A 25,410-nucleotide genomic window follows, 5' to 3' on the forward strand; every position below is an offset into this window, starting at 1 on the left:
TACATTTGGCTTGGGTTGATTGTGGAGGCAAATTCATTCATTTAATATTAATGTAATGTGGCATTGTTGTAGAACAGCACCAAAAATAATGATAAATTGTAAATATAGCTCTTAGAATAGAAAGTTGGTAGAATAAAAGATATGTTGTCATGCATTTCCTGAAGGATATAAAGTCTGAAACAAATCCCTATTATTTAGTGAATTCGGGCTTCACTGATTTGCTCCAAAACTCCAGAAAACCACAAATTTTATGAAGAACAGACTAAAAATATGAAGTAAACATTTGGACATTATGCGTAAAACTGGGCAGTTGAGTGGTAAGAGATAATCAAAGTCCTGTAAATGTAAATACAAATCTGCTATTCCAAATCTTGAACATTAACAACGTGTAGCCTGAACTGAACCCATTGGCTTGCCGTAGGATACAAAGTAGATAATAAACTAAAAACAAACGTGGATCATACCAAAGTTCACTAGTTAAATGTACGATATATAACTTGCGTATTTAGTTCTTGTAAGTGAAGACCAATCTCACCCCGAAAATTTCTGCACTATTAACTGTAAGTAAGCGGCTTGAAAAGTAAAGCAAATTAAGTGTAGTAAAAATGAATGACTAAAGGTTATCTACAAATAAAAATCTTCCGGGTCTTCTGTTAGTTTGCCGGTATGTTTGTTCAGAAACAAGGACAAATACTGCTAATTCCCTTATGTACGTAGGATATTGTTTCAATCTAACACTATTCAAAAAGTTGGTTTGGCAATACGTAGTTTGGAGGCCCTCCCCCCAAACGTTAGTACGCTGAAATATTTGAAGTTTTGTTTGTAGTAATTTGCTGTACGTGTTGATTTTCCACTGTTATGCACAGAAGACATCCACCCTACTCTCGGAGAATAATGAGCACTAAATGGTATACTTGTGAAAATTGTGGGCACAGTTACAAACAGCGTAAATAGAAATGTGACGTTTGATAAAAGGACTGCACGCTGTGAAGAATTGTTATTTCAGACCAACCACTTAAGCATCTTAGACCCCGGGACATATAGACATACAAATGTGTCATCTAATTTGTCCTGAGACATTTACTAATTTCTTTGGAAGAAGGATACCCGGACAATTTTCATAAAAAAATAATTTAGGGTCGTATTTAGATATGCTACCGATACATGTAACTCCATATGAATTACAGAAGGAGTCAGTTTGGGCTTCTGGGTACATTATGGGTGCTGTTTTGGCTAACGTCAAAGATTGAAACAAAACTAATTTCACGACGTTTAATCATACTGTGACCCAGGAATGGGGCCCATTCCCATCGTGGTGTTGGAAACCCAAAAGACTTAGAAAAATTAAACTGGACGAACCACAAATTATTGCAAAATTTGTATGAATCACAAATTGTCACAGCTGAAGTAACACCCCGACCTTATGTGCAAAAATAGAAAAGGGGTTTTGGCTGGATGTATGAATCCCAAAAAACTGCAAGTAATAGTTCTGATGACAACATAGCACAGTGACTTAACTGCATTGTATTTAGCCTCAAAGAGACTTTAGTTCTAAAGCATTCTTTTGGCTGAATTCTGATGGAGTATTTTAAGTCGTTGTTGTTCATAGGTTCATACTAGGCTATCTGCCCTAGGGCATTTATAAGCCTAGCCAGAGTGTGTTTGGCTTTCGCCACCCATTTTAAATTAATTTTGCTATGCCTTTTTTTGAGGTTAGTATACTGTGCCTCAGTCTAACCGTGACACAGAAGTGATAGTCGGGGTAAACCTACGATCTCCCATCCACTCATCAAGATTCCTCTTGAAGAGAGTCAGTGTGGGACTCTGCCTAACTTGGACTGGGATTTTATTCCAGAGTGAAGGGAGCCTCTGGGTTATGAATCTGTCCCTCCAGCATGTCCTATTTATTTCAGTGCTGAGGTTCAAGTCTCTCGAGTGCGTAGCTCGATGGGATTTGGATTTTCTGAGGTGCAGCATGTCCATTAATTCCGGGTTGGACATGGCTTTATACGTCAGGCACAGATCGCCTCTGAGCAGGTGGTATGCCACTGAGTAGAGCTGGAGTTTCTTTAACCGGGCAGCATATGGCATCTATTTGAGCCCTTTGATCCTCTTGGTGAGGTACTTTTGGGGTCTTTCCAGTTGCTGCAGGTGTCTGGTAAGGTACATCCCAAAAGGGGCATTGTACTCAATTATGGGCCTGATGAGGGATGAGTAAAGAGGCACGATGACCTCCCCTGATCTAGATGTGAATCCCTTCATGATTAGGTGGGCTATATAAAATGTTTTTCTAACCACTTTGGCCACGTGGTTGTCAAATGAGAGATTGCTATCAACTTGGGTCCCCAGGTCCCTAATGACTTCTTCTGTACTTAATAGATTACCACCTATGTGGTAATTTGTGGGCACTTTGTTTTTGCCAAAGGGGACTATACACTTTTTGGCGTTTAGCTTGAGGCCATGGCTCTGGCACCAGTTGTCTGTTTCTATGAGACCCTTTTGGAGGATGCTTGTGTCGGCTGGAGAGTTGATTATGGCGCCCAGTTTGCAGTCATCTGCGAACTTGGTCAGCCACAGTCCTTCCGTGTTGGCCTGTACCGCTGAGAAATATATACCGAACAAGAGAGGTCCCAGGACTGAGCCTTGTGGGACGCCACTTTTAACTGGTTTGGAGTCTGACATGGCTCTAGCAATTCTAACCATGTGGGTTCTGTCCTTGAGCCAGTTTGCAACCCATCTAGTGACATAGGGGTTTATATTTAAGCTGGTGAGCTTATCTATAATGCCCGAGTGGGGTATTGTATCGAAGGCTTTTGCGAGGTCCAGGTAGGCTGTGTGGACCACCTTCCCCTCATCAATGGCCTTGGTGACTGTTTCAAAGAAATCGACCAGGTTTAAGAGGCAGGATCTGCCCTTAACAAAGCCAAACTGGGTAGGATCCAGTGTCTGTAGGTCCCCAATATCTTTGTTTATGAGGTCCATGATGATCCTTTCCATAGCTTTGCAGACCAAGCTAGTCAGGCTTATGGGGCGATAGTTTCCAGGATCCGTTGAGGCACCACCTTTGTGGAGAGGGACCACTGTTGCTGTACGCCACTCTTTGGGTACATATCCTGTAGTAAAGCTAAGATTGAACAGTAGTTTTATGTTTGGGTTTAGCTCTTCTTGGAGTTCATGTAGGACGCAGCCCGGGACACCATCTGGTCCCATTGATGCTGTGTTTTTTGCTTTGGAGAGGGCGGCTCTTACCTGAGCATCTGATGGGATAGATATTTGCCCTTTTGGTGGGGAGAGGGGGGAGAAGTTTGCACTGAACCTGTCAGCTAGGATGTTGGCAATGTCTGTGGGCTCGGTGTATTTTTTGTCATTTTGGACTAATTCTGAGCATATCTGGGAATTCCCACCCAGGTTCCTAACATAACTAAAGAAAGCCTTGTGATTATCCTTAGTGTTCTGTGCAATTTTTCTCTCGAAGCTGGCTTTAGACGATTTTATGAGTGCCCGTAGTTTTTTGCTAATACTGATCAGAGATGCCTTCCCTTTTTGGGATTTTGCTCTATCATGTAGTAGCTTCCTCCTTCTATTGTATAGTTTGTTTATGGCTGGCGTCCACCAGACAGGACGTCTGCCTTTAGAGGATTGAGTCTTGGTTTTATTTGGGATTGCATGATCCATGCATTCCTGAAGGTATTCATAGAATGCGTTTATAAAGGATTCTGCGGTCTGGGCTGTATTTTCCACAGGCCCGGGGGCTTTGAAGGATTTCGCCTCGGTTTTGAGGCGTGTGAAATTTGCTTTAGAGAAGTTTTTCACTGTGGTTTTCTGGGCAGGGGGTGGGGTCGGGATGTGAATATCCAGTGAGATTAGTTTATGGTCTGATCTTACCAGTGAGGGATACACTTCTGGTCTGGAGCATAGTGTCCCCATGTTGGTGATGATCAGGTCCAGTATGTTTTCCCTCTTGTGGGAGTGGTAACAAGTTGTTCCATAGCATTTGAGTTTATAAATTCTAGGAACCTTTGGGCTAGGGTGTTGGAGCTAGAGTAATGCTCCCAGTCTATGTTTGGGTAGTTGAAGTCACCCAATATAATGGTGTTTGGAGAGACCTTTATATTTTCCAGTATTCTCAGGAAGGCCAAGTGGGGTTCCTGTGTTTGGGAGGGTGGTCTGTAGCAGGCTATAAACTGGAAGGCAGTTTTACCCACAGTTAGTTGCACATGGATAGTCTCTGATGCTTCGTGTTGTGCCACCAACCTGGAGGTGTGGGTATCTTTGACGAATATTGATACTCCCCCTCCTTTTGTGGTTCGGTCCAAGTTTTGGGGCGAAAAGCATGGTATGAGGTATAACCAGGTAGTGCTGGGGTGCTCTCCGGAGCCTTGAACCAGGTTTCTGTTACTGCACAGATATCAATGTTCTCCATGCTAAGGAGAGTTTCGAGTGCGTGCATCTTGAGGTTTAGACTTCTGGTGTTGAGTAGCATTACTCTTAGTTTCTTATCCCTTGTGATACCTATGGAGGTGGGTTTGTCTTTTGAGCCTTGCCTAAAAAAGGCACTATGGGGGTAGCAAGAGCCTTTGCCAATATCCGAAAGCCCAGGGGTGACAGGTGCAAGCCGTCCCTAGCGAAGCATCGTGGCTTGTCGAGCATGTCATCCCAGGCTGACAGGCATTGGATCCCCTTTGAATGACACCAACACTTAAGCCAATTGTTGAAATTGATCATCTTGTCTTCATATTGTGGCATCATTCTTAGTGAGGGTAAGATGCTACTCAAGGTCAGGGTCATACTGGCCTGGGCTACATGCTCAGAGAGCTCCTCTATGTCTCTTTTCATGTAGTCCAAGGAGGTACGTCTCGGGTCATTCACACCAGCATGGACAATGACTGAGTCATATTTGTACTTGCCTTGGAGTGACCTGAGTGCTTGTGTTATGTGGCGGATCCTAGCTCCCGACAGGCAGCTCACCGTGACCTTCTCCTTGTTCAGCCTGGTGAGCGGGACGTCAGTGTGCCTGATGATAGAGTCACCTATTACAAGTGTATCAGGTGTGTTGTTTAGCCTTAAGGGCTGTGACTGTTCGGCACACTGGCTTTGTGAGCTATGTGTTGCACGTGTTTTGTTTTGGGGTAGCGGTTGCTTGGGTGTCTGCTTTGGAGGTCTCTGCTGCTTAGGCAGATTTTTATTTAGAGCCACCGAGTATGTTTTTGTGTGTTTATGTGTTTGGTTTGTTGTCGTGGTAGGTCTATGTGAGACTGGAATTGTAGTGAGTGTGGTTTCCTTCTCCTCCTGACTGGTTACGCCAGTACTGAGTTGAGAGAGCTTAGCCTCCAGTTTGGCTATATGGTTGGTTGCATCAATCACATGTGTTGGAATTTGTTGGGAGGAGGAGAGGGTTGTCTGTGTACATGAGGCAGTTGTAACATTGCCTCAAGATTCCCAGATTCACCAGCTGGACCGGAGTGGAGATTGACAACTGACCTTTGAACATGCTAGAATAGTATTGGGAATTCATTTATAATTGAAAAAAAGGGGCAATGGGGAACAAGGTACTCAAGGGGAGTTTGTGAGGGTGTAGTGCTTTTAATTTTTTAGAGCTGACTTATATAATTGCTTTAGTGAGCAAGTGCCAGGTAACTTAAATGCAATGTGTTACAGGTAACTTAAATGCAAAAACGACAAGCAGTAACTTTCTTTCAAGTGAAACAAGGAAATAAGTACAGTAGACAATGCAGATATCACTAGGGATCCACAGAAGTGCTAAAAGGCCGCGTTTTAGGTGGAATTAGCGTTTCAGGGAAATAAACAAACAACAAGCATACAAATAAAGCTAGATTCAGCAGGCCTGGATCTAGTCTATGCTACAGCAAACAAGGTGTACCAATTTCAGTAAGAAACAGTTAGAATATGCAGGCACTAAATAGATGTTGTATCTTTCGGCTTTTCCCGGTTAGGGGTCGCCACAGTGGAACTCCGGTCCGCTAATGATTGGCATTAGATTTTTACGTACCGAGTTGCCAGCCCTGACCTGCAACCTTCAACGAAGGTACGCCCATTCACGCATGTCTCCATGTGCTATTCGTTATGTTTTAACAGCAATAAATCGGGAGCTTCAATGCCCAGGACAACTGCTGATGCTAGCAGTAGTTTTTGTGATGACCCATTAAGGATAGTGACACGGGGTACAGAAAAGTTAGCACTGCACAGTATATATACATATTACTACTGCTGACTGGTGAGGTGCCCAATAAGAGTTGTATTACTCATTTTTTTCCTGAAGGAGGTAATACTCTACCTTGTGTCTATATACACTTGTCGCACACAACAGAAATACTTCCACTTGCCTTTAAACATGCAGTAATACTCCCCGTTTTATAAATAAATATACCAGCATCTATCAGTAAGTATTGCCTCACAGCAAATATTGATCACCTTGCAAAAATATTAGAAAAAAATTATCTATGATCAAATTGTACTGTCTCCAGAAATATGATATCCAGTTGTACCATATCTCCAGAAATATGATATCCTGTCAGATAAGCAGTATGGCTTCCAGCATAAATACAGTAACGCAACAGCAGTTGTCTATGTTATAAATGAAATATATACACATATGAAAGAAGGACACTTAAGAGGAACTGACTTACTAATGGACAGAGGCAGCTCCTAAATGCTTTATCCCACTCATGTGTCCCCGCAAACTATATATGGTATGATCCCAGTTATTCTAACTACAGGTATATATAGTTATCTACTATGTGATTGGTAAGGCCAATATAACACTAAATGTGATAGGTCAATTCAAGCACAAAGGGGATACTGGCTAAGTTTAAAAGGGCCCACAAGGGCTGCTAGCCTAGTAATTACCTACAAACGTGTGAGCTCTTCTGAGTTGAAAAGAGCCTTTTGAGATGTAATTCGCAACATTCTACTAGAAAAATTAAGGAAATACTTTTTTTCTGCCGGAGTCTGCACTGGATTTCATACTATGTAAGGGACAGGACATTTTTACTGTTATATTGACTAGCATAGATGTAGATATTACCTAACGGAGGCATGGTCAGGTTTACACACAGGGGCTCCATATCTAGGGTGTTTTATACCGTTTATTTGTATATCTGTGTATGTATGTATGTATGCATTTATGCTAAGTAAAGAAATGCACCCAATCTTTTACTTGGTGGAAAAATAAATAAAGGGCAGAAAGGCAGCCCTAGCTTAACAGAGTTCTGTGAAGAGATGCTGACTTTCTATTCCTGCCATGAGAAATGGAAAGCTCCATGAGTTGAATGACCATGCCCCTGACCAATCAATTCAGTTATATTAGTATTCTACAAACCTGTGAATATTCAGTGTTTAAGAGGGCTTTCCTACATATACTCAAGGAGAATTTGAACAAGAGTCAAGAGTCAAATATAACAGCATAATGCTGAGTACCTTTTCCATCAGAAATCACTGCTGTTGCAATTTCTAATTGTGCACTAGCAATGATTCATCTTTTAGGGAGACTTCTCCCTTTGAGTTGGTGCAACTGTTGAGTTATGTAGGGGGCTTAAATCCTTGCAAAAAGAAAAGAAAAAAAGGAGTTTTTTGCACTTTTGGTTTTCAGCATTTTTTTTAGTTCTTTTGAAATATTGACTCTCAGGAAATCAATGTTTCAAAGCAAAGCCATTTAGGAGAGGGGAGCAGCAGAGTATGAGTTTTTGTTTTTCAGTTTTGACATACATGGCCAGACTAGAGACATTTGCTGGGTGAATTGAGTACCTGACAACAGTTCCTGATGTGTCCCCCTTCTTCTCAACTGTTGCTGGCTTTGCAGAATCCTCTGATATTGCTTCATATTTTTATCTTCTCCATCATATATTTTTTTGGTAGCTCACTGACGATTACAATCCGTTAGTAGTACCACACTTTAGCATTTCATACTTATTATTCAGTAAAGATATACACTGATGTGAAGTATGTTGTTTTATTAACTATTTCTTTTTATCTTTGTACCGTTCCTCTTGATGTTGTGTATTTTTCTTGTGAATCACTGAGAATTACAGTTGGTCATTAATACCAGACATTAGCATTTCATACTTCTTATTGTTCTGAAAATGCATCTGATACAAAGCCTTTAATTCTTTTTATTCTTCATAAGTGCATATTTATGCAAAGCCTGTTTGCATAAACCTGAACTGTTCCTTATTTTGCAAAACAGATTTTGCCTAATATTTTTGCCCTGACCCTTGTAACATTTTTGATATTTGAGTAAATCACTGAGGATTGCAGTCAGTCAATAATGATGTGATGCATGTTGGTACAAAATCTGTTATATTAACTTTTTAAGTGAATTACAGAATGCTTAAAATTTGTTCCTGATTTGGTCCTTCATCTCCCCTTTGTTTTTGTCTTACACCAATTTTTTTTTAGCAAAGATGTGGAGGATCCTGCCTATTGTTAGAATTGGAGAGTTCTGCCTGTTGGTATTATTAACTTTAGGTGAAATAAAGTAATTAAAAAAAATGTCTGATCTTGGGCATTTTTCCACTCCTTCCAATATTTTTTTTCCTATGATTGTTAAGCAAATATGTTGAGAACTATGGGCATCCTTGAGTTTATCGCATATTTGGTTTGTTGATTTATAAAACTTGTGGATTTTTTTCTGTCCATGATTTTAGGCCTTTTTTCTCTGCCCCAGTTATTTTTGTCTTTGCTTCTGGTTCTTAAGTAAATAAGCTGAGAGCTATTAACATCCCAGAGTTTGTCTCATAGTTTTGGTTTGTTGATTGTAAAATTAGTTTTATTCAGTTGTAGAATTGTATGCAGTAAAGTGGATAGAAGCAGTAGATACAGAAACCACATATGAATGCAAGTGATTTATCTCTGCTTTAATTTAATGGCTGTTAAACAGTAGTCACTTATCTGGCCTAGTAGCAGAAGTGTCAATGTATTCACTAAAATCAATGTAAAACCTGTATAGCGTAGTCTAATCATTGATAACATTGGAGATGGGAATGAAGGCATATGTGATACAGCTGGAGATACCCACAAGATAATGGAAGTAGTTCAAGAATTGGTGCAATTGCTGTTCCTTTAAAAGGTGCCTTAAGATTGATTACAATTGGTGAGCATATCTTATTGAACATCAGTAAGGACAGTTGGGAATTTTGAATAAAGCACTGTTAGTAAGCAGGTTAATGCTTCAACAGCTTTATTTGCAAAGGTATTTATTTAGTGAGGTGGGAGGGGTGTAGCAGGACTGAATAGTGACTGAAGGAAAGGATTACGGGTCATGTACAAAATGAGTCAGAAAAGATTATTTATTCTCAGCAACTTTTTTCCCCCAGTAAGGAAACCTCCTTAAAAAACTTCTCCAAAGCCAACTTCTTGCTACTGAAGTCAGAAGTGACAAACTTCACAACATCCATGCAGACGGGATCTGGAAGTTTGACTGCAGAATCCTACACTAAGGCACTGTACGAGCACATCCACTCGTGCATGAATTGTGCCATCCCAAATAGAATCAATATGCTCTTCTCCAAAAAAAGGAAGCCAATCTGGTGGTCCCCTGCTATAAACAAACTATACAACAGAAGGAAGAAACTGTTGCAGAAAAGAGGAAAATCCCAGGATGCAAAAAACTCCATCAGCCTCAGTAAGAAGCTGAGATCCCTCATAAAATCCTCAAAAGCTAGTTACAAAAATAAAATTGCCAAAGATTCCAAAGACAACCACAAGGCATTCTATAGTTATGTCAAGAATCTAAATGGCAATGCTCAGATCTACTCTGAGCTACAACAGAATGGCATTAAATATACTGATCCCAAGGATATTGCCAATATCCTGGCAGATCGATTTAGTGCCAACTTCACCCCCCTCTCACCCCCTAAAGGGCCCATCTCAATACCAAAAGATTGCCAAATTCTGATCATCATGGCCACACAGGTAGAAAACCGCACTCTCCAAAGCTAAGAATACAGCATCCATGGGACCAGATGACATCCCTGGCTGTGTACTACATGAACTACAAAATGAACTGGCACCTCACCTAAGTGTCATGTTTAATCATAGCCTCACTTCAGGCTTTGTGCCCACTGAGTGGCGCACAGCTACAGTTATCCTGCTCAATAAGGGAGGATCTGCCTTGGATCTCGGGAACTACCATCCCATCAGTCTGACAAGCCTGATCTGCAAGGGCATGGAACGCATCATCATGGAACTTATAAACAAAGACATTGGCAACCTTCAAACACTGGACCCCACCCAGTTTGGGTTTGTGAAGGGACGATCTTGTCTCCTGAATCTGATTGACTTCTTCGAATCAGTCTCCAGAGCTGTGGATGAGGGTAAGGCGGTCCACACAGCCTATCTGGACCTCGCCAAGGCCTTCAACACCATCCCCTACTATGGAATCATAGATAAACTTACAAATCTGGGCATAAATCCCTACGTCACTCGATGGCTTGCCAGCTGGCTTACTGACAGAACCCAGTGCGTATAAGTAGCCGACTCCAAATCCAGCTCCAGACAAGTGACAAGTGGAGTACCTCAGGGTTCAGTCCTGGTACCACTCTTGTTTGACATCTACTTCTTTGAAGTACAGGCCAACACTAAGGGACTATGGCTAACAAAGTTTGCAGATGACTGCAAACTGGGAGCCATTATTGAATCCCTAAATGATGTGGATATTCTACAAAAGGACCTTCCAGAAACAGATGCCTGGTGCCAGAGTCATGGGCTCAAGCTTAATGCCAAGAAATGGATAGTTATCCCCTTTGGAAAAAAACATGTACCCATGAATTACCACATAGGTGGCAGGACACTAAACATCGAAAGTGTGATGAGAGACTTGGGGACACAGGTGGACAGTGGTCTCACTTTCTATAACCACATCTCCACAACAGTCAGGAAATCCTTCTATGTGGCACACCTCATCACTAAGGGCTTTTCATCCAGAAAAAAGGAGGTCATTGTCCCACTGTACTCATCCCTCATTAGACCCATTATAGAGTATAATGTCCCATTTGGTATGTACCTCACAAGACATCTGCAACAGCTGGAAAGGCCACAGAAATACCTCACTAAAAGAATCGCAGGCCTAAAGCAGATGCCATATGCTGACCGTCTAAAAAAACTCCAGCTATACTCTGTGGCATATCGTCTACTCAGAGGCGATCTCTGCTTAACATACAAGGCCATGTCAAACCTTGAGCTGTTGGACATGCTCCACTTAAAGAAATCCCAATCCCTCAGAGCCACACGCTCCAGGGATCTAAACTTATCACAGTGAACAAAACATGCTGGAGGGATAGGTTCCTGACCCAGAGACTCCCCATACTCTGGAATAGACTGCCCATACATGTCAAGCAGAGTGCCTCATTGGCCCTCTTCAAAAGGAACCTTGATAATTGGATGGGAGATAGGAAATTTACCCCGGGGATCATGTCAGTCGCCCTGCTAGACAGGGGCCCAGAGAAGTAAATATTGTGGGAAGAAATATCCAGGGAATTGTTATGGCTAGGCTTGCATAGGCCGAGAGCCGATAGCCTAGTACCAACCTATGAACCTAAAAGGGCATTCACGAGAGAACATGTAACACAGCATGGTATGAATAGTGCCGTAAAAGCTGTCCAGGAAGATAAGGAAACAGCTCTGGTTGTACTGTTTGTTATGGAGGCAAATGTTCATGGAATGTTGCAGGAGGAAGCTTTGTGCATGTGTGTGTTTGTGTGTATGTACGGGGGTGTCTTTGCTAACATAATGTATTGGTTTCTATACAGAACTCCAGTCAGGTCTGACAGTACAGTCTTTTATTCAAAGACATGGCAGTGAGCTGCTAATGAGGTGCTTTTCAGTTTGACTATACCAGGTCTCTGAATCAGGTTAATAGGTATATACTATCAGTCTACAGACTATTACAAGTCTTGGCAATAACCGGAGGCCAGAATGAAATGCTGTAACTTGTATCTGTGAGGTAAACTTCTTAACCATTATGCCAACCCCTACCCCATTGTCATGCTAATTCATAGACTCCTCATTGGGCAGTTAACATGGGCAGAGAGGAGTTCCCTAAATTGTTTATGTATTCATGAAGTTTTGTTTGTATATGCTTTAAGGTATCAGTGCTTAACAGACCATATAAAAGTAATTAACTTGATAGTAACTGTGGTTACTGAAACAAATTAGATGCATTTTGTTTTCAATTGGAGGTTGGCATAATGGTTAAGGTGGTTACCTTACAGACACAAGGTGCAGGGTTTGATTCTAATATGGGGTAACCGGCTAGGCTTAAAATGACCCACAAGGGCAGTTAGCCTAGTACTAACCTATGAAGGCTGATTGATTTATTATTTTTTTTTGTTATTAGTGTCATGGCACATTTTAACTTTATTATCTTTAATATTCAGTCATTTAGCAAAACATTTTTTTCATTCTTGGTTACTAAGTGAACCTAGAGATGCAGAGAATGGGAAGGTAATTAGTTTTATTGTGAATGTAGTTGCTGACAGTCATTGAAACAAATTAGTTTTACTTTGTGTATAATGAACATTGACAGTCTCCTAGTTTTTAGTGTTATTGTGCATTTTAGCTTTATTACACTTAATTTATTTATTTATTTTACATTTGTTGACCGGGCTAGTCCAGCTGGATATATATCCGTTTACAGTAGAGGCCCGGGGAGAAAAGCTCCAATATAGACAAAATAACAGAGAATAAAAACATTTTTTTTAGTAGAATTATACAAGGTACAAGAAAGGATGACTATCATATTTTAAAAAAAAAGTACAAGTTAAAAACAAAGCAAAATCTATCCACTAAAGTTATTCAGAGATCTAGGAGTACTTAAGTATTCACCTCTCAAATTTCAGAAAGCTTCAGGTAGGGCCAGTGAGGAGACAAGAGTAAAAGAAAAATAATAAGGTGTGTTGAGCCATACTTTATTGGTACAGGGACATAGCCATTGAGAAGTAAGGTGTCCTTTGATATGTCTTTTGAAGAGAGAGGTGGACTGAAGAGTCACTATTTCTTGAGGGATTAGATTCCAGTGTTTACCTATGGAATTAGAAAATAGTGCATCTCCAGCTTTGTTATTTGATTTAGTAATGGATACTAGAAACTTGTTGGCAGAACGTGTGTTTAGGTTCTTATATGGAGAGATAAGTTTAGCCAGACTTGGAGTATTTTCAGGAAGTGAAGGGGTTTATGAGTTATAAGTAGTTGTTGGTAAAGTAATTGGTTATTTAGTTCTAGCCAATTTAGTTGTTTCAGGTTATAACAGTGGTGGGTTCTAAAGGGAGTTGCATTAATGAATCTTGCTATACTGTTATAACATGTGAGAGTTTATTGATGTTCTTTTAGAGTGTGGTATAAAATGTCGAAGCATAAAAGAGAGTAGAGAGCAGGTGAGTCTGTGCAATGGTTTTCTGGCTGCTGGGGTAAGGAAAGGTTTAATTCTATAGAGTGTCCCAATTTTTTATTCACAGCTTTGATGGTACTATTTATTTGTTCATCAAAATTGAGATGGTTATCAATGGTTACCTAATAATCGAAAGTGGTATTATCAGGGTTAATGCAGGTTGAATTATTGGAGGTGATAGTAAAGAGAGGTGTAGGATATTTATTAGTAGGAGTAAAGAGAAGGAGCTTTGTTTTGGGATTAAGGAGGAGGCAATGCTGCAAAACCACTTTTCAACATTATGAAAGGTTGTCTGGGTGATGGACTGGAGAGGGAGTATTTGTGGAGCAGATCAATGTCGAGTCATCTGCATATTGGATGCAGGTAGCTTGAGGTAAATTCAAGTATAGGTCATTAATAAATACTGAGAAAAGAAGGGGTCCAAGGATAGATCCTTGTGGAACCCCTACATTTACTGGAAGTAAAGATGAGAGGTTATTTTCCCATAGAACTGCTTGTTGTCTATTTTCCAGATAGCTTTTAAACCATTGTAGAGTCTGAGAGCTTAAAGAGAGGTTGTTAAGTTTGTCAAGGAGTATATTATGGTTAACCATATCAAAAGCTTTTGATAGATCTATAAATAGAGCTGATGAGAGAAGGTTACTGTTTCGATTTTTATTTATAGAGTCAGTAAAAGACAGAAGGGCAGTGGTAGTACTGTGATGGGGTCTAAAACCATGTTGACAGTCAGCTAGAAGGTTGTTTTGAAGAAGGTAATTCAGAAATTGTTTATGTATACACCTTTCCATTATTTTAGCTAATGGGGACAGTAAGGCAATAGGACGATAGTTGGATAATTCGGAAGAAGGGCCTGCTTTATGAAGGAATTATGTGAGATATCTTCCAGACTGAGGATTTTCTTTTCAGAGATGGTCCTATTTATTAGAATAGATATTGGGTGAGAGATAGCTTTAGCAGCAATTTGTAAGTATTCAGAAGGGAGCTGGTCAGCTGATGGCGTGCATGGTTTTAGTTTTGAAGCTTATATATGATAGTAGAAGACACAGGTTGGATTTGAAAGTGATTAGTAGAGGCTGGAGAGATATCAGGTGAGGATGGAGTAGGTGTTGGTAGAGAGTTTGCTAGTGTTAGAATGGCTTCTGTAAAGTAGTTATTAAAGGCATTTGGGATTAGTGTAGAGGTATTAGGGTTAAATCCTGAGGGGGTAGGAGTAGTAGAATGACCTGGTTTAAGAAGGTTATTTATACCTGACCAAAATTTTTGAGGGGTATTTTGTGTAGTTTGTTGAAGGTGGAGATAAAATTCCTTTTGTCTCTAAGAGTGTCTTTTGGTAGAATTTCTTAACTGTTTATAGAGGAGATGGTCAGATGGGGACTTGGTAGCTTTCCATTTGGACCAGGTTTTATTTCTAAGGATCATTTTTTCTTTAGTTTGCTTAGTGAGCCAAGGGGCAGTTTTGGCTTTTATCCTAATAGAGTGGAATGGAGCATGATAGTCCAGGACTTGCAGAAATTTTGTGTTAAAGAAGGAAACTGCTTCATTGAGTTCGAGGTGTGATAAAGGTGACCAGTCACATGCCTGTAATTCTGTAAGGAAGTTATCAGGGTTGAAAAATTTTTCATCTTTTAAGTTTATGCATATTAGGAATATTCAGTTTTGTCTGATCACATATGTAAGTGTGTGATCACTAATACTGTCAGGAAGTGTACCTGCAGTATAGTAAGTGTGGGCATTATTAATTAGAATCCAGTCCAGAATTGTTTCTTTCTTATTTGGTTTATGTGTTCTAGTTGTAGTTGTTATTAATTGAGAGTAACCATGGAGATTAATATGGTTAGTAGGTTGATGGTCTGCACAGGTTTTCCAATCAATGTTGAAGTCACCAAGTATTATGGTTTCTTGGGGTAGTTGACTGGACAGGGGACTAAGTAGGCTTTCTAGTGTTTGGGTATTGTTGCCAGTTAGAAGGTACATACATATTAGATAGATTGCTTTATTGTTGTTTATCTGTAGTTTGATAGATAAGATTTCTGTTTTAGAGCTTGTTAATGGAACGTCATTAAATTGGGAAACTAGTAGGTTTGATTTATAAATAATGGCTATACTGCCTCCTTTCTTTTTATACGGTCATTTCTAAGTATGTTATAGCCAGGAGGGTGATTTCCTGATCTAGAGTGGAGGCTTTTAGCCATGTTTCTGTTACACATAATATATCAAATGAATGCAAGTAAAGGAGTGCATGTAAATGGTGGATTTTGTTATTCAAACTTCTGATGTTAATATGAGCTATTAGAAGGAATTTTAGTTCTAGTACCTGATGCAGGAAGAGGAGAAGAGTTAAGGTTTTGGTTATGATTGTTAATGGTAGAAGGACCAGGATTAGGATGAATGTCACCGTGTAAGAGGAGTTGCTGATGGTGCGTTGATAGTAGTTTAAGCAGTTTGAGACAAATACTAAGGAATCTTTTGTTAGAGTTAGGGGTAGTGTGAGAAACCCTATGATATTTTGGCAGTAAATAGTTGGAAGAACAGGTAATGTTACTATGTTTAAGGGAGCTAAAGGTAGATGAAGGTAAGGTTTGCTTTATGTGAAGGTTTTGTTCATAGAAAGTTTTGAATTGCAATGAGGTGATATGGTATGATAGAGAGAGAGGCTAAAGTAATAATTGCAAGTAGAGCATAGATGAGAAAGGGTTTTAAAGTTAGAGACATTATAGTGAGGAGATGAGGGCCTAGGGTAGGTTGTTTAGAAAGAATAGTTAGGTAGAGATAGCACAGTAATACTGTATGATGAAGGGATACAAGGAGAATGTGTGTATAGAAATTTAGGAAGGTGATTAGTCAGTATAAGATAGGAAATGAGTAGGTATTGGATAGAAAGTAGAAAGAATGTAATATACGTTTGGTTATTAAAGTGCTTTGAGGGAGAAGGATAGAAGAGATAAGGTATAGTAGATTTTAAGAAATAGTGTTGTAGTTAGGTGTCAAAAGGTGGGAGGATATGATATTATAGAGGGGAGGAAGTGTGTTAAAAGATGAGGGGGAGGTCTAGTTTGTTGTAAGGAGATTGGTTGAGAGGATAGGGGTAGTGTTTAGTGAGGTATATGTTGAGGACCCCTGGGGTGGGTGGGAATTGGGGGTAGGGAGGGCACACAATTAGTGAGAGAGCAGGGGAGAGGAGTGGAAAACAATCAGAAAGAAGCAATCCTAGGAGAGTAGGTCTGGATACAGGGAGATAGTCAGTTTAACTAGTAGTAGGAGGACAAAGAGTAGTTTAAGCTCAAGGGAAACAGTTCCCTGAAAAGTTACAAGGGAGGCAGGAGAGTAGCGAAGATGTTAATGCAGAGCACAGGGACAGAGGGAACTAGCAATAGCAGATTGGTAAAGATCAGAAGAACTAAAAGGAATAAGAGTCAGGCAGGAGAGATACTATAAGCATGAGGTGTGGGAACTATGAATAGAGGCTAGGGATAATAGAGACAGTACTTTAGGTAGGGAAAGGGGTAAATAGAGAGTACTAGAGGCAAAGATGGCTTTAGGTATAGTGCAGTAAATATTTTAATCAACCGAAGAGAGAAGATATAGTGAGGGAATCAAGCAGTCTAGTAATGGGGGGGGGGAGGTGGCTGCTGAGAAGACTGGCAGAAGTCTAGTTTCTATATCAGGAGAAAACCCAGGAAATAACATCAATGTTACTTTTAAAAAGAACAAATATCAATGTAACATACAATATAACTTTGGTGAGGGTTACTCCTGGTTATGAAAGCCAGTTAGCAGAGTGAACCCAGAAACAGCCCAGGCAGGTAGTGGAGGGTGGAAGTTGCAGTTTTATGAGTCTAAACCAGCTAGAAAGAGATAGAGAAAAGAAAAACAGTTAGGTTACAAATTACAATTAGGTAATTAGGCTAGTCCAAACAAAAGCAAGTTACATACAAACGCTTATGCATGCCAAGGTACAGACCACTAGACAGCTTAAAAACAGCAAAGATAGAAATCCATAGGATACAAAATTAAGCAGCTATGAGCTGATTAAAGTCCCAATATCTCAACAGTAATCAACAACTTGAGAGTGGTTGCATTAACACTACACTGTGCAGTACTTCGGATACCCTCATTATAAAATTATGAATACATTGGAGAAATGAGTAATATATAAAAACAGTCTAGCAGGCAAATGAGTAATATTTATAAAAACAGTCTATCAGGCATAGGCAGGAAATCTCTAGAGTCCTCCAGCCATGGAGTAATTTTATATGCTCAACTAGAGAATCCACAGCACGTGGAATCAGTCTTCCCAACACGATGGTCTAGGAAATAAAACACACTGTATAGCACTCAAGCCCTTCATCAACATAAAAGCCAATATATTAGAAGCGACAGTAGTTATAGCCAAAAAATAAACAGGTGCAAGTTGAAAACTATTTAAGTAAATCCCTAAGTCTTTATCAACTACCAACAGCTAATACTACCAAGCAAACAATTATAAACATAGATTAATTTTGCAAAACAGGATGCTTTTACTTGTTTAGTTACAAAATGTACCTAGATATGCTTTCACCAAAACAGAATTACGATGTAATGATCTTACTTTCTGGTAGAGCTGCAGTTCTGGTATGGTATTTGTCCATTAATGATTGTTACCTCATCTCCCGTCCTTTTACTTTGACAATCTTACTGAGGTGAAATGTACTTTTCCTGAACTTTTTCATATCACTTGGATAAATAAATGTTAAATGCTAAATTAGGATATGTGGGCTAACCTTCCTTTGTTTTGACTACTCAGCATGTGTTTCTTGGAGGATCAATTTATTTCAGCAAGTTTAGACAAATGCCAGGTCATAATGAACACTGTCTGGTAATTTTAATAGTAATTGGCTTGACCTTTACATTGATACATTGGAGCAGCTGTCTTACTTATGTTTACATCAATTGATTGCGAAACTCATTCATTATAGACCATGCCTGTCTAACACAGGTGAATAAAGTTAGTGTGATACCTTATTTAACATAATTAGTGATCATCTTATGATTCTGACTGTGATCAGGATAAACGAAGATGTTTGATGCTGTTAGGTAATTAAATGCTACAAAATTTTATTGTCTATCCTCATGGTCGGTAAGAAATCGGTAGGATATGTCTGGTGTAAAATCTCTTTTTTTTCTAGAAATGTTATGTTATTACTTGGGTAAGTGCCTTTAATACCTTTGTACAGAAAACATATGAAAAACTGTCTTCTTTAGAATAAATCCGTATTAGACCCAATAAACACTTTATTGGTTTGATACAGAAATTAACAATAAAATAAAAAAGAAAAATGCATGTTGTAAAAGCTTCTAACACAGACGTTTTTCAAGGAGTGGAGTTGTGTTTTCCACATAAATCATGTGAAATATCTATGTTGGAAGAAAAAAAAAACATGGGTTGAATATATGCAGAAAATACCAAGGGACTAAATGCCACACTTAGAAGTTATTATAGCAATAACCCACGCCTGGGTGTGGGCAATGCTGGATTTACTCACGGTTGGCGTGGTTTGCTCACAAGGGCGAAGCCCGAGTGGCCAAACAAAGCCAACTGTGGGTAAATCCAGCATTACCCACACCCAGAAGTGGGTTATTTCTATTATACAATGACATTATTTAAGAAAAAAAAATTACTTTTCTTAAATAATGGCATTGTATAATGCCTCCTTGCTGCCCTTCCGCAGCTGTCTGGTATTCTGCGGCAGTTCTGATGTACTGCGTATGCCTACGCAGCCAGTACATCAGAACTGTGTGCAAAAGCAACGGATAAAGCAAGATCTCTGTTGCTTTTTACTGTTTTGCTATGTTAAATGGGTTTAACATAGCGAGACAGCTTTAAAAAAAGCAACAGAGAATCTCCGTTGCTTATTTTAAAGCTGTCTCGCTATGTTAAACCCATTTAACATAGTGAGACAGTTTTGAAAAAAGCAACGGAGAAAGCAAGATCTCCGTTGCTTTTTACAAACTGTTTCGCTATGTTAAATGGGTTTAACATAGCGAGACAGGTTTAAAAAAAAAAAGCAACGGAGAAAGCAAGATCTCTGTTGCTTTTTACACACTGTCTCGCTATGTTAAAGGAGTTTAACATAGCGAGATAGCTTTAAAAAAAAGCAATGGAGATCTCCGTTGCTTTTTTAAACCTGTCTCGCTATGTTAAACTCCTTTAACATAACGAGACAGTGTTTTAAAAAAGACTTATACTAATGGAAAAGGTCTGGGCGACCAGACCTTTTTCCATTAGTATAAGTCGATTTACAACATGCATGCTGACCAATTAGCGTGCACGTTTTGGAATATTAATGGGGGGGGTCATGGTATAATAGAATACGTTACAGAACTAAAGAGCATGTGGTTCATAACATGACATGATGAAAGATGAAAGTAAAGCTTTTGAAACAGATATAAGTGAAATATCTCAGGAGTTTAATATGTATTTCTGTTAGAATGAATTCAAACCTTTTTAAGATAACATACAATGACTGTGGTTCTGTCGAGAAAATTATTTTAAATATGTTACACTGCACGTTGTTGCCTCACAGCAAGAGGTTCTCCCATTCTATTCTCGGCTGGAGTGCCTTCTGTGTGGAGTCTGCATGTCTTCCCCGCAGTTGAGTAGCATTCGAAAGACATGCATGGATGGGAGTGCCTTCGTTGAAGGTTGGGTGTTGAGCTGGCACCTCGGCACCGTAAAAATGTATTGCCAATCATTAGAGGACCGGAGTTCCGCTGTGGCGACCCCTAACCGGGAAAAAGCTGAAAGAAAAACAACACTACTGCACATATTATGGAAACTATTGTTCAAAAGTAGTACATGTCCAGTGGTCAGTGGTGGTAACATTGATGTATGTATGTATGTTAAAGGTTAGCATAAACTTTTAAGTTTACCCACTTACAAACATCTATTTTGGAAAATTCCTTTATAATTGATTGAAAGTTTACTACTTTAGTTTCTATATTATAAAGGAAGGAAGAGTTAGAAATGAGTAATTATCATACAGTTTATCGTCTGTCTCCATTATCAAGAATCTGAGAAAAGGTTGTTTGTTCTCTGTAGGACAGTGTGCAATATGTATTTATGAGGGGTAATGTACAACTACAGGTATCATTTACATCTTTGGAAGTGTTTATGAAATGCATGGTCATTTCAAAGTAGCAGTGTGCATCCAAGCCAGGTATGGAAGAAAAGGTACATAAGGAAATCTGATGGTGGAATATGGAAGAGCAGGAAGTTGTCAGAAGAATGAAGGAGTGCTGGAAAAAGTGGGAGATAGAAATGTTGGACCAGGCCAAGAAGAAATAAAGGCTGGCTAACAAAGAGGCTTAAAGAGCAGTAGCAATGACAAAGAACAAAACATCAGTAGCAGTCTTTCAACTTCTAGAAAGTGTCTTAGCAGATGGCACTAAGAAACTCTATCAGATTGCAAGACAAAGGCAGAAGGATAAAGAAGATAGTTATCAGACACTATTCATAAGAGATGCCAACAGCAATTTGCTCGTCATGCTACATAATATCACAACAAATGTAAGTAGTACTTCCAGCGGCTTTTGAATGAAGACAACCCCTCCAAAAGCTGTACTGTCTTATACACAGCTAAAGATTAAAGAGAGAGAACTCATCCTAGAAGTAAAAATGCCACTAAAGAAAATGAAGTTAGAGAAAGCAGCACTCTCAGATGAATTCACAACAAATATAATCAAGATGCTAGGTGAGTCCACAACAAATATGATCAAGATGCTAGGTGAGTCAGGGAGAAATGACTCCTGAAAGTAGTCCTAGTGGTATGGAGAGAGAGGCTTTTCCTAGATGAATGGACAACAAGTATTCTACATACAGTGAACAAAACAAAGGGGATATTTACAGCTGTGTGTAGTACAAAGGTATCCAAGTCCTGTCATACTGCTTTATAGTGCTAGAGAGAGGAATTGACAAATGAGAATAGTAGAAAGTACGATGGGCGATGAGCAGTTCAGATCCAGGTTCAGTGCTGCAGTGAGACAGCTAGTGAAGAAGAAGATAGAGTGGAGGAAAGAGTCCTTCTGGGCATTCCTAGACTTGGATAATGCATATGACTAGGTGGGCAGTCCTGCAGTGGTTCAAAGTCTCAGAAACATTGGTAGAATTAGTGCAGTTCATGTCCAAGGACCTAATTAAGTATGGACGGTATTTGGACTCACAAAGGCGTTCCCAGTGGGAGTGAGTAGGCATCTGGGTTCAGTTCAGACTCCACTCCTGTTCCTATTTGTTTTGGACTACATTAGCAAATAGGTTGGAGAAGAGAGATCAGCAAAGCTGCTGTATGCAAGCAGTGTAGCTTTATAAACAGATTCTGAACAGGAGCTTCAGCAAATGAAAGAGAAATGGAATCCAAAACTGAAGGCATATAAGATTAAGTGGAGTACAGTCAAGACAGTTGTCATGGGCAGCAAATAATGGAAGTCAGAAGAAGCTAAGCATTGCAATAGAAGGGATAATAATGGATCAGCTTAACTTCCGCTGTCTGGGTGAGATTTAAATGAGGGTGTCAAAGCTAGAATCAGAGGTGCAGTCAACTGGCGCAGAGTATTGGAAATAGTTTGTGACAGAAGAATGTCAGAGAAGTGGAAAAGTCAGGAGGGCATAACAATCGTACTACTGTTTATTTTTATTAATTTATCCTTTGTTGCTCAGGTTAGTCAACTAGGGTCGTGGCTTCTTTTTCAAGAGAGACTCAAGTGGTATTTAAACTGTTAGTTTTAATTTGGCCAGGGCATAGGGGTACTTCCCCTACTGTTTTTGGCATGGGAACTTGTACATCATCCTAAGCTTCTACCAACCTAAGTAGATGGAATCTCTGTTTAAAATCTCACGAGAAGTACATCACACTTGGGAATATAGCTGAGGAGGAAGGCAGTACAAGTTAAGATTAGACGTGTGATGTGGGGAGAGGATATTGTGATATAATGGTGTCAGATAGAGAGGGGACAGAGGTAGTCAGACATAAATTGATATTGAGGTGAGATAAACAGAGAGAGACAGTGATGGTGGGTTGCAGGGGAGATGGGACATAAAAAAAAATGGATTAGCCAGAAATGAGTTTAGCTTCTGTTTTAGGTTAAGCTTTAAGTTTTAAGGTGTTGTGTTTTGCTTGAGTGAAAGGGTCTATGGTTGTATAGTAGCTGCTGAAAGTTTTATGTTTGTTTTCATGTTGTGGGATTGAAAATAGTATTGTGGAAGTTGGAGATTTCTAAGTACTAAATGGAAATGAGAGAAATGCTCTGAAGAATTTACTGAGTCATAACGGTAGAGGAAGAGTTATTGTACACAAGTGGCTTGTTCAACAGCAAGTTATTCTGTAATTACGAACTGTTTCAGATTTGCTCTTTATCACAAAATACCAATAGGGAAAACCTAATTTGATCAAATATAGTAAAATTAAAACAAAAAAGAATGATGGGCCAAAGTTGTCCATGCAAAGAGCTACTCCTCCTCCTCCTTTGTAACTTTTATTAAAATAGTCTAGGGCCATTGCAGCTTGAGGAAAATGCGACTTTTTCCTCTCCCCCAGCTCAGTGACCTACAGTTTTAGAGAAGGTGACATTCTCAAACTAGTTCAGGTTTTTGGAATGGCAGACTGCCTTGTTTCTGTGGTCTTAGTTAAGTTCTTTATTACATTATATTTCATTAATGAGACTATCTTCCCTGGTTGTAGTACAACACTGTGAGGCATCCTGGGAGCAGTGGAGTCAAACTTAAGGAATTACAAATCACTCCACATGCATTCAACCATAATTTATTTTTTACGTAGAATAATCCACACCACTGGTACCAAGGTAGAACATGACTTTGATGTTAAGCGTTTTTGTTCTCAACCAGAGAACTTTTTCAGAGCAACATTAAAGCTGCATTAACTGCAATAAATACATCAACTAATCACATAACCAATGAGTTATCAATCAACTAATTGTTTCAGTTAGCATAACGATATTGAATATTAAACTACTGAGATTTAAAACACCCTATTATCCCTGGATTTAAAAATACACTTAAAATCTGAATCAGTACAACCAATATAATCACATATTACTAAGTAGTTATATTAAGTGAAAGTGCTTAACATTAAAGTCAAGTTCTACCTTGGTACCGGTGGTGTGGATTATTCTACGTGAATTGTGGTTTTTGGTTTGTGATCTTACTGGTTATGTCTTTGTTTGGGGATACCACTGCTGCTGGTTACAAGGCGTCTGTTTGTTCGATTATTTAATCTTCTGGTACGACTGCTTCACAAAAGAGAAATCAGTTTTTGACTCTACACCCAGTAGCCCATTCGTTGAATAGACTTAATGGGCCACAGGATTCAGTCAATATTCCTTTGATTCAACTTACACCAGATATAGTGACTCAAAATTTGCCTAACAATGGTAATTCAGTGAATAGTAGTGGTAGTAATATTTGGGCCAATAACTGGAGGGATAACCAATTCAGTTTTACTTCCGGTGTGACTGACATTCATCAAAATGAAACTAAAGGGTCTCTTTCTGAGCAAATTCATGATTTTGAGAAGCTACTGTTTCATTCATTGAATAGACTTAATGGGCCACAGGATTCAGTCAATATTCCTTTGATTCAACTTACACCAGATATAGTGACTCAAAATTTGCCTAACAATGGTAATTCAGTGAATAGTAGTGGTAGTAATATTTGGGCCAATAACTGGAGGGATAACCAATTCAGTTTTACTTCCGGTGTGACTGACATTCATCAAAATGAAACTAAAGGGTCTCTTTCTGAGCAAATTCATGATTTTGAGAAGCTACTGTTTCGGTTAAAAAATTGCAGGTGGAGAACAACTATTTACTTCATAATTTGGATTTAAAACGAGTGTGGAGAGATTTGCAGTTGTGGCGGTATCCAAATGGGACTGCTAACAACTGTGAATATATCTAGGAACTAAACAATATTTTTGATCAGGCTGAATTTAACATCATGAGGGTGATCATTAAATACAGTAACATTCATTTGGATCAACTTTTAATACAACTTAACCAACTCAATACATCGATTTGTTCTGATTTGCATTATGACTCTTATATGAACAATTTTATTAATGCCATAAGATCAGTTGACACAGCCTGTTCTAATATGTTTCAGCATAAATTGGGCAAAATAAAAAGAGATGTGCATGAATACTCTAGTAAATGAGTGTATCCTCGCCCACCAGGTCACCATGGTAATGTGGTTAATCCATCTAGGGAGTCAGAGTGCATTAATACAAACAGGAAGTGACATCACACATCCCTTTAGGGGATACCAAAGTGAGGAGGTCCGAGAGAATTCATCAGCGAATCAACAGCAACAACCATGGCAACATCAAACAAATGGGGATTATTATTTGAGGGAAAGAACACGACCCAAGAAATGAACAACTGTCGTCGCAAGCAGAGGAACTAATGGACATTAATGGTTCTGTTTCAAATGTTGTGCAAATTGTTAGTAATTCCGAATGTGATTTTAAAGTCTATAACTTCTCTTCTAAAGTGATTAGTGTAGAACATGCTAATTCGGCGAGCGGATATTGTTAATGCCTTGTGTGAATTGAAACAATTTTCCCATAAAATTAATTTGTCTCTTTTGTTAAATGAAGTCAGTAATACAGTTTATGATGGAAATTTAGTACGTCAAGGTTGTTATAACCCCTTTTTGTTACCCAGTGTTCAATTATTTGAAAAACTTTGTGAGTATGAAATACGGGAGAAGCTTAAGAGAAATCATGAAGTTGAATTTTCTAATTTAATTAAGAAGGAAATGGATGTGTTTAATGATATTTCAAATGATAAAAAATATATGTATTATGTTACTGGATAAGGGGGGAGGGGTGGTTATAATGGATAAAACAAATTGTTAACAGTATCAATGTTATGTTAATGGAAGATGCATATCAGGAAGTTTCATTAAATTAGGTCAATTTAGCTTATCGTAAAATTGATTTGCAGTTGCAGGATATGCT

At 39.1% G+C, this 25,410-nt stretch overlaps 1 protein-coding gene across 3 annotated transcripts in view; it reads left to right on the forward strand.

Moving 5' to 3' along the window:
- The first annotated feature begins 435 nt into the window (after nt 1–435).
- FGGY (FGGY carbohydrate kinase domain containing) overlaps nt 436–25,410 on the forward strand; it is a 2,391,991-nt gene continuing 2,367,016 nt past the window's right edge. For all 3 annotated transcript variants that reach the window (XM_044085530.1, XM_044085531.1, XM_044085532.1), the window contains exon 1: nt 436–560. The gene's annotated coding sequence lies outside the window, so the exon portion shown is untranslated. The remainder of the gene's footprint in view (nt 561–25,410) is intronic.

The sequence above is a fragment of the Protopterus annectens genome, chromosome 10.part0, assembly GCF_019279795.1.
Source record: "Protopterus annectens isolate FY-2018-M chromosome 10.part0, PAN1.0, whole genome shotgun sequence".
Taxonomy (NCBI): domain Eukaryota; kingdom Metazoa; phylum Chordata; order Ceratodontiformes; family Protopteridae; genus Protopterus; species Protopterus annectens.